This window comes from Leptidea sinapis, chromosome 30 (genome assembly GCF_905404315.1).
Source record: "Leptidea sinapis chromosome 30, ilLepSina1.1, whole genome shotgun sequence".
NCBI classification, from domain to species: domain Eukaryota; kingdom Metazoa; phylum Arthropoda; class Insecta; order Lepidoptera; family Pieridae; genus Leptidea; species Leptidea sinapis.
Window position 1 is genome coordinate 9,845,860 of NC_066294.1, and position 10,979 is coordinate 9,856,838.

The following is a 10,979-nucleotide window of genomic DNA, read 5'->3' on the forward strand; positions in this document are numbered from 1 at the left end:
AGTAACTGTTGATCGTAGATGGGTAAAGTTGTATGTATTTTTAAATGTTGACTCACAATCAAACAAATTTTTAAACAAATGTCAAAAAAATGAAAAAAAAAAATTTTGCATGGACCACCCTTAACATTTAGGGGGATAGAGGGACCCAATATGCACTCAAAATTTCATGAGAATCGGTCAAGCCGTTTCGAAGGAGTTTAACTACAAACACCGCGACATGAGAATTTTATATATTAGATATATACCCAGTGAAGAAAATACACCGTTGTATTAAATATTACAAATAAAACGGGTTTATGAGGTACCATTTACAAATACACATTTAAAAAAAACAGTGTCATAAATTATCCCATGAAAAGAGAAATATCCGTGCCCCGCGCTATACACTCTTCGCCATCTATGTGGTTGGATAAATATTGGTACATAGGTAATCACTACATATTATAAAACAAAGTCCTTCGCTGCGTCTGTCTGTCTATTCGCGATAAACTCAAAAACTACTTGCCTTAAAATGAGTCCTAGGTAAACTTAAATTAGACATAATATTAAAAGGACTTTTACCATCCTAAAAATGACACTTATTTTTTTAATTGAATATGTGATAATTCTTTTACTTATTCTTATTCATTATAACTCACTCAACCTTTTTTTAACGTGATAAAGTCTTATAAATCGATGAACGCCGGCTGCACGCACGAATAAGTGTCACGTTCCGTCTGAGCCGAGCGTGCTAGAGAGAGAGAGAGAGAGCGGACCAAGCGATGGAGAGTGAGACATGCGGTAGAGAGGCGAACAAGCGATAGAGAGCGGAACAAGCGATAGAGAGCGGAACAAGCGATAGAGAGTGGAACAAGCGATAGATAGCGGAACAAGCGATAGAGAGCGGAACAAGCGATAGAGAGCGGAACAAGCGATAGAGAGCGTAACAAGCGATAGAGAGCGGAAGAAGCGATAGAGAGCGGAAGAAGCGATAGAGAGCGGAACAAGCGATAGAGAGCGTAACAAGCGATAGAGAGCGGAACAAGCGATAGAGAGCGGAACAAGCGATAGAGAGCGTAACAAGCGATAGAGAACGGAACAAGCGATAGAGAGCGGAACAAGCCATAGAGAGCGGAACAAGCGATAGAGAGCGGAACAAGCGATAGAGAACGGAACAAGCGATAGAGAGCGGAACAAGCGATAGAGAGCGGAACAAGCGATAGAGAGTGGAAGAAGCGATAGAGAGCGGAACAAGCGATAGAGAGCGGAACAAGCGATAGAGAGCGTAACAAGCGATAGAGATCGGAACAAGCGATAGAGAGCGGAACAAGCGATAGAGAGCGGAACAAGCGATAGAGAGCGGAACAAGCGATAGAGAGCGGAACAAGCGATAGAGAGCGGAACAAGCGATAGAGAGCGGAACAAGCGATAGAGAGCGGAACAAGCGATAGAGAGCGGAACAAGCGATAGAGAGCGGAACAAGCGATAGAGAGCGGAACAAGCGATAGAGAGCGGAACAAGCGATAGAGAGCGGAACAAGCGATAGAGAGCGGAACAAGCGATAGAGAGCGGAACAACCGATAGAGTGGCAAGGCCGGCCTAAGCGTTCGGCTTGCGACGCATCGTGTTCTTTGATAATTATTATGACTCATATAAACAATCGTAGAAAAAAGTTTCCATAAGGAATTATCACGTAAAATTATCGTCCCTAAACCGACTATACAGACAACCAAGTTTTTAGTTATTAAAAACTAGTTGTGTACACAAAATTCTAACAGGTTCTAGATAGAAATGAAAAGAAATGGTAAGATTACCATTTCTTTTCATTTCTTACACAAAAAATATCTTTCACTAAAACATAGTAACTATCCATCCCTACTCTGTGATAAAACTTAAGACAGCAAAGTGAAAAAGATACGACCAAATGCGAGTACAATTTAATTAATTTATAGGGCAAACTGTACAGAGCTTAGAAATACTACTCTTATACTATTTCGTGTCATTTAAAGAACGTAGCATTACGCAAAGCGAAAACAACTTATAAAAAGGGATTCTATAACGAAAGTATTTGATTGTTTACCCAAACATTGAAATTTTAATCAAAGTTGATTATTAACTGCATCGTCTATTTATCTCTTCTCATTTTTTCTATATAAATATTTCCGAATTCTCTTACATACCATGTTAATTACCATTATTTTATTGTCTACATAATAATATAGAGTCTACATTATTTAAAAACGAATGTTGCTTAGCGCAGAACTCGAAAGATTAAAAAAAAACTTCGTGGAAATCTATATATACAAAAATGAATTGCTGTTCGTTAGTCTCGCTAAAACTCGAGAACGGCTGGATCGATTTGGCAAATTTTGCTCTTGAATTATTTGTGGAAGTACAGGGAAGTATGGTTTGCAAATATATGAAATAAATGAAAATACAAGTCATACTGGTCCACAGAAGTATAGTAAAATTAATAATTAAATTAAGATCCCTAAATTATAAAAAAGAAATTTTCAAAGAAACTAATTATCAAAATTGAATTAGAAAAAAGAAAACAGTCTGTTTAGACTACGTACTTTGACCCCGAGGAGCGACCTAGCGAAGAAATGAAAATTGATTGAAACATTTCACTTGAACTTTAAGAAAGTTAAATTAATATTTACAACTTTATGTTTTTCAACAAAAACTTGCAACAATCGCGGGCTGCGTAAAGCACTCGCTTGGACACTCCAGACATCGGACACACATTCCGAAAGCTCGCGTTAAACTGAATAACAAATTACAAATACTTAAATAAAATGGCGAAAATAAATAAAGGCGTAAATAGGGCATACCCCACAATTCTAGTTTATCGATACTTTATTTACAATTACTAACCAACAATCTAAACAAGGCATTAAAAACTAGTAGTTTGGTGTTATTCGAATGTCTTAAAATTTTTAACAATTAATAAATTAATGAATGGATAAGCTTTGTAAAAAAATAGTTTAATTTTGTAAGTTCAATACTTACGAAACCACTGTTTTCTGAGTGATTTCCTCAGCAGCGAACAAATGGGAGGCTCCTTTGCACAGAATTCCGGCTAGATTATGGATACCTCAACGTCGCCTATTTGCCGTGAAGCAGTGTTAGCATTACTGTGTTTCGGTCTGAAGGGCGCTGTAGCTAGTGAAATTACTAGGCAAAAGAGACCTAACATCTTATGTCTCAAGGTGACGAGCACAGTTGTAGTGCCGCTCAGAATTTTTGGAGTTTCCTGAGAATCCTGAGCGGCACTGCATTGTGATGGGCAGGGCGTATCCATTACCATCAGCTGTGCGTCCTGCTCGTCTCGTCCCTTATATTCATAAGAAAAAGTAAGTTGGTACGATTTTCGATAGGTTGCTTTCAAATTACAAACAAGTAATAAATTGTTATTGTTTAGTTATTCCTTATTCACAATCATTATCTCTAAACTACTTAATAATTTAAAAAAATAAAAATTCTGAAGCAGCTTAGTTTTAAATACCTAGTACCTATGTGTAGTATTTTTACAATAATCATTACAGAATAATTTCAAAATATACTAAAACAACTTATTATTTATCGATTACAACTCCCTTTAAAGAAAGCTAATTATCGATAGAAGATGTCCTTTCTTACGCCGGACGACGTTGACCTTGCCTTTGAATAGCGCCGCAGTCAAAGACACACCGCCGGCACGTGTATCTCTTTGACAGCCGCGGGCGGCGCAATTTAAAGGCAGCCCGGCAAAGCGGCAACGCCTCATGATATTGAAATATTCAAGTTCATTGAATCGTTGACTCAGTCACCCAAATCTTACAGGACGTTTAAATTTGTTCAAAATGAAAACCCTACTTTTTGACAAAACCACTGCACGGATTTCGTTAATTTTTGGTATATCGTCAGCTAATATGCTAACAAGTATGTACCTTCATTTATTTCATATAAGCTGTTTCCATACTGTATATATAATTTAAACATACACAAACAGTAAATAATACCTAGAAAAAAAAATTACTAAAAAAACAACCGACTTCAAACACACTATTCCAAAACAATAGATGTAATATGCATTAAAAAGTATAAAAATAATCGCGTATTTTAATACAGTAAAACTCTAGTTACGATTATTGTAATTTTTCGAATCGGTGTCCTTCCGCCGCGACCCACTCTCGCCTCTCACCTCCTCACGTCTCAAGCACATCTCACCTATAACTATGTATGTAGTTACATGCCGATCTTGGATGACACCAACTAAAAAAAATACCGACGAATTGAGAACCTCCTCCTTTTTTGAAGTCGTTTAATAACTATTGAATTTGTCACAGTGATAAATAGTAATTAAGGGCATTGTTTTGTAAGATTGGAGAGTTTGAGCCTTTCTGATTGCAGTTGGAAGAGACTTCCATAGGTTAACAGTAACTTGTACAGTCAATTAAATATGGAAGTTTTATGAACAGGAGTACAAAGCAAGAGGTTATGGACAGACCGAAGATTTAGTTGGTGAGAACTTAATGCTGAAAATTTATTCCCTTGAGATATATAGGAGTTTTAAGATCAAATACATGCACGATGGCACATAACAAGTATTTGGAGGATTAGACAGAACTAGGAAAGATCTGCGAAACAATCAAAACCGATGGTAGGGCGATGATTTTATTAGCAGGAGATTTCCGTCAAATATTACCATTGATTCCACGGTTAACGCCAGCGGATGAACTCAATGCATGTTTAAAGTCCTCCATTTTGTGGAAATACACCAAGATATTAAATTTAAGCAAGGATTTGCGTGTCAAATTGCAATGTGGTCGATGTGGAGAAATATTGTCTAAACCACTCATTGACTTTTGTAATGGCAAAATCCTTGTTGATGATACGACTGGCTGCATTAAATTTCCTGTCGATTTTTGTCAATTTATTGTAACATCAACTAAGCTCATTCAAAAGGTGTTTCCAAACGTCGCTCAAAATTACAACGGCCATTTATTTATCGGTTGAGTGAACGTGCTATATTAGCGGTCAAAAACACGGATGCAAATTTCTAAGCTCATTTGAGTTTGGCACCTCGTAATCTTCAATGAATACTAGGATCGGTAGCCATAATATTACGAAAATGTACTAGATTTTGATTATTAGGTTTTTCGAACTAGTATCTCTTTTGCAATCTGTGGCAATCTCTAAATGGGTCTATAATTTAACAATAATGTTTGTAATAATTTGTAAGTACCTCATATTGTTTGGTTTAATAATGATTTATTGTAACCCGTTGATTGTACTTAAATAAATAAATGAAATATTAACCCACCAATCTGTAACGGCACTCGGCTATCAGTGAAATATTTACTTAACAATGTAATCAAAGCATTATTATGACTGAAATTTTTTGTGCAGCTTGCTTTCACAAAACAATACTTCTCTCATGGGCAGCTGTTATACGTTGGCTGTTCCGGCGTTGGGAAACCGTCAGCTTATTTTTGTTGACGCACCAAGTAAACAAAATTGTACACCATAAAGTATTAGAATGTGTATCATCAAGTTTATAAAGTATTACAGTCTATGAAATAGAATTCTTTTTTTTAAGTAATCTTCGTTTATTGTTGAGACATAACTAACGGGATCACTTGGAAATACGTTATACCTATTTACGCATAAAATTTGACTATTAACCTTTCACAGAACGAAGTCTGTCCGGACAGTTAGTAATAATAAAATTATTGTGAATTAGGGATTAATTATAATTATCATGAAATCATTTTTTGAATCCGTTGACTAAACTGTAAATATTAAGTGTGCTTATTATTACATTATAATATTAGGCACATGTTTACTCTTTATAATTTATGTTCTTACTACTTCTATTGTCTATTAGTGAATATCTTTAATTAGCTCTAAGTTTTTACTGTATTTTTATTTTGTGTAAATAGCTGTTGATATTCTTTGAAATAAATGAATTGATTAAATAATGTTGTTTGGAGGAATTTATTTTCAAAAGATGAAATTAAAATTTATTTGTACCTAATAAGACGACAAATTAGTGGCAAACTCAATGACGAGTGATGAGATGAAAGAGAAAAAAGAGAAAGATTCTTATGTTATTTGTAGAGTTCTCAAATAAATATAAAAGAAATAAAAACGAATTTTAAATAATATATTAAATAAAAATTAAAACACCCTCTTTATAACAAATCAAATATTATTCTAAAATAATTAATATAATTATTTAATTATTATTAATAAAAGACCCTACATCTTCCTTAAAGGCCGGCAACACTCGTGTGATTCCTCTGGTATTGCAAGAGAAGGTGGTGATCACTTAACACCAGGTGACCCGTGCGCTCGCTTGTCCTCTTTTTCCATAAAAAAAATCTAGAAGAGCCATTAAAAATAAATGTAGTTGCTGGAAGAATAGTCCAAATTATTTATATTATTTGGCCTTTTATTTAAATCGATTAGTAAATTAATTTAAATAAAGATATCACTATGACTTTATCTTATAATTTAGCAAGGTATTGTGTGGTTTTATATAGTTAAAACATCCAGAGACAAAGATCTCGTTACGTAACTTGTCGAGGGAAGTGCCAAAGGCTGGATTTTATATTCTCGGAGCTGTCGGCTACCAAGAGCCTCTCACCAACGTAAGCACTCTTTTCCCTTTCATTGGAGATACAATTTGCTAACTTTTGAACAAGGTCTATAATTACAACAGATTTTTGAACAATTTTTCTGTAGTACGTACTTCAATATTGATTGACGCAATATTGATTTCCTACGACTTTGAATTTGAGGTTAAGACACAATATATTACAAATTGATAATTATATCGAATCTTTGCGTTAATTGGAAAGGATAAACGTATTGTGTGTGTTATTGTGCGTATTGAGTGATGATATACGGAACGCAGACGTGGTCGCTAACTATGGGCCTTATGAGGAAGCTCATTGTTGCTCAGAGGGCAATGCTCGGAGTTTCCCAGCGAGATCGAATCAGAAATGAAGAGATCCGTGGGAGAACCGAAGTCACTGACATAGCCGTGCATAGCCCAGATGGTTGCGAAAATTCAGATAATTTACATTAAATTTTACAATTATTTTTTTACGATTATGGCTAAATAGCTCTACTCTTGTGTGAATTTAATATCGCCATTATGGCGCCACGATGTAGATATATATAGAGGGGCATGTACTTAGTCGAAATCCAAAATTTATCAGCAGTGTTTATTCGAAAATATTTTAGGTACTCGTGTGTAATTTATATATAAGTTTGATGATAATTCTGTAAGTTCTCAGTAGCGCGTTGAATAGCTGAAATACGTTTTATCGCTTTTATGGCCGTTCCCAATATACTATCTACAAATAGAGTTAAATTACTACCTTCTACTGTCAGTAATTAGCTGCCAATAATCTGAAGCTGTCCCAATATACCCGATAAGTCATTCTTATCACTTTATATTGGGACGCGTGAATTGCAATTTCCATAAAAACTTCTATCGCTGGTTAGCTATACGTTGCCCATTGACAGAGAGCGTGTACGGATAAAGCGAGTTACCGTGGATAAGTTTATTAGGATATAAAAGTCAACGATAGTTACGATTTTTATCTCAAGTAAGAGATAGACTGAATATTGGGAACGGCCGTTAGTAGATAGCTTTTATCGCTTGGGATAAAAACAATTGTAGGGATTTTGATTAAATTGTCAATAACCGCTCTGCGCACTTAAATATTTTTAAATGACTGCAAGTAATAACTTCATTCTATTTAAGTTTTTTTATTAATTTACCAATTATATGCAAACGTCAAACATTTCTTTTCTTATTTCAAATGTTTAACAATTATTGGGTCAATTTGAAAATGGTAAAATAACAATTTCCCACTATTATATAGCAAATCTGAAAGGTTAATAAAATAGGTTACTTTATATTATTCATCTAATTAAATTATTGGTTGTACAAGGTTAAGCGCTAGCATAGAATCGTAGACAAATACTAGAATATTGCCTATAAGGAACAAAATATTGATGAGCTGAACACTTGGCTGCTCTCCGGAGAGGATGCGAGGGTCTGTCAGTACGCACATATGTCCCGCTAGTATCATTGCACTGGTTAGATGAGCTGATGTTGTCTGGAACTGCTCTAACGCACATCCAAGCGCCATCAAAGCATGCCCGAAATACGGCAAGTAAGTTTCAACAAAAAGTTGCCAATCCAGCATTAATATCAATTAATTCTTCGACTCAATGCCTCTTTTAGCTCTTGGTACTCCCCTATTACGGAAATTATATTAGCTAAAAGGAAATAGTAATTCGTTCTTGTATCCTTACGATGGTATTCATTCGTGACACATATTTCTTGGTACATGTTACGCACATCAGATAGAATTGCTAAGAGGTGGCCGACTATAATTAAACTGTTACCAATACAAAATTGTCCATCTTTATGCTCGCACGTCTTAACAATTAAGAATCCAATAACGAGTATCGAGTTACTGATGACTGAGAGATAGAATTCAATACCGCTCATTTGTAATTTAATGACTTCTGCATTCATTTTTCTGAGCTGGTACCTTCTTTGATATGATCATCATGACAGTAAAATGTTTCTCTTTACAATGTTCTAACAATTTTCAGTGTTTTCGTTTGAAGAGGCAATATCCGTTTCTTTTTGTTTAAATTCATGTTTGGTATCAAGAACGTAGCTTATAATCTTAACATTTTGTTGTTACGTATAGTTATGTGTTTTATATATTTTTCGTAACATAATTTTAAGTAATTTTGAATTATTTGTACGTTTATAATTTTGACTTTAAGCTCAAGTTTGTCAATGTCAATACCAGTTATTCAATTTATGGTTGTAAAATTTTCTAAAATGTACCTACCAAGCGAATGTATTAGAAACATGGACTTATCATACTGACTGGAAATAGTGTATTTACAAATATAAGCTTTATTACTAAAATGGGAAAGTCCATTTTCATACTGCTTTACACAAAGGCTTATTCGATTCTTTTATATTACGAGCCAATAAAGATGTTGTTCATTAAAATTTTAATATCGTATTGTACTTTAATGATTTTTATGATTTAAAAAAAATACGTGTTGGAGAAGTGAAAACTTGAACATTAACGTTGTGCATTTTTGAATATTTTGGAATGGGTAGGCAATAATTTCGCACGAATTTATTTATTTATTTATTAGCATAAATGTACTAGCTTTATTGCATTGTGGTTAAATACAATATTCCTTTATTGCGCTATCATACACAAAATAAGAATTTATTTTACATTCTACAATTTATCGTTAATTTGCTAGCTCCAGCCCTGTTAGTATGATAAGTCCATGTTTTGAACTTAATACTTCTATAATCCTTTCGTCTATCAGCGCAATCACGTAAAAACTACTTGAACGTAACGACGTGGAATTTTTCGTGAATGGATAAAGGCTACTTATTTTTCGGTTTCCATTGATCTTTTACCATTTTTCCGGTTTTTGTGTACATTTTTGCTTATACCTGGTATAAGATTGACCCACACTGAGGTCGGATTTAGCTCGTAAGTAGCTATATTATATTGGTTGTGAAGACATATAGCGACTCGTAACAGATTTCAAAATAAGGTTAATTCTTCCAATATGAAATAAGTAGCATTATATAGTTTAGTAATAATTATTACTAATAATGATGTATCTACTGTACAGTAGATAATCAATAACTCTTGTGTTTTTACTTAGTAATTTCCATTTCCCTATTTATTTGACTTACTCGTCTAAGGCATTGATTGAGTATTTGACATCTGAGATTTTTTGAAAAAAAAAAAAAAACAAATAAGTATATTACTGATATTTTCTTGAATCTTTATGATGGAATGTGTATTGCAGTTGCGAGGTGTGCGAAAAAGCACTTTAAAAGATTATTAACACCATACTCGAGAGATAATTTCAGAAAACTTTGTAAAGAATTCAAACAAAAAATCTAAAGAACTAAGCTGACATGTTAACTGCGTGTGTACTAGAGACTTTTTCGGTTGTCATTAGTTAGCCCATCGTGGGCATGTAATAGTAGGTACTCTTCAAATTAGTCGGGTAACAATGATAATGTCACTGTCAATCGTTCACGAAAATTTCCTACGGTTCCGAACTTCGTCGGTGTGTCCGAAAACAAAGTAGAGTAATGTCACTTCGTTTTAATTTCGTTCGTTTACGAAGTTTCGTTTTTGAGAAAGCGGTTGAGTAGTAGATCTCCAGATTGGAAATAGAGCGACAGCCCTCATGCTATTGAATAATAAATTTTATTTAAAAAAAAATAAGAAACCTACTAAGATACTTGCGCCCGTTTTACTCTGGTCTGAGGAATCATACATTTTCGAATGAAGGTAGTTTATAACGTTCAAACTGATTTAAATCTTATTTAGAATAATAATATTTGAATTTGAACTACGACTCGCACTTAACAGCTTTTTTACGTAGACATGAAGTATCGTACTGACTGCCAAGGAATTTGTACCTAGTCTTACGGCGCCCCTTCACAATCGGCGTTTACACTTGAGCACAATCGTGTGGAGGGCTTATTCGCTTCTAGTCGCCGATCATCGTTAATAGTTATCGAGACGGTCGGTGCATCAAAGGGAATTCACGTGTAGTTGCGAGCACATGCCCACACGATCGCCCGCGCCGGTTATTCATTCACTGGAGGACACTGGACAGTGGACAGTGAGCTAAGCTGTTCGTACTTCGCGTCCTTGTTGCGACCTTGTTTTGTTTTCCTTTTATTTATATAGCGCGAGTACGATACAATGACTACTGGGTGGTCAAATGAAGAAACATTTAAATTCATAGAACTTTATTATAACTACCCACAATTAAGGAATACCAAACATAAATACAAGGTACTCAGATATTTATGAGGTTTATAATCGCTCACTAATATTTGAATTAATATTGGTGAGCGATTGCATGATGCATGGGCCCGCATTGCTAATGTAATGCTAGTACCAGTTTCCGAATAAAAG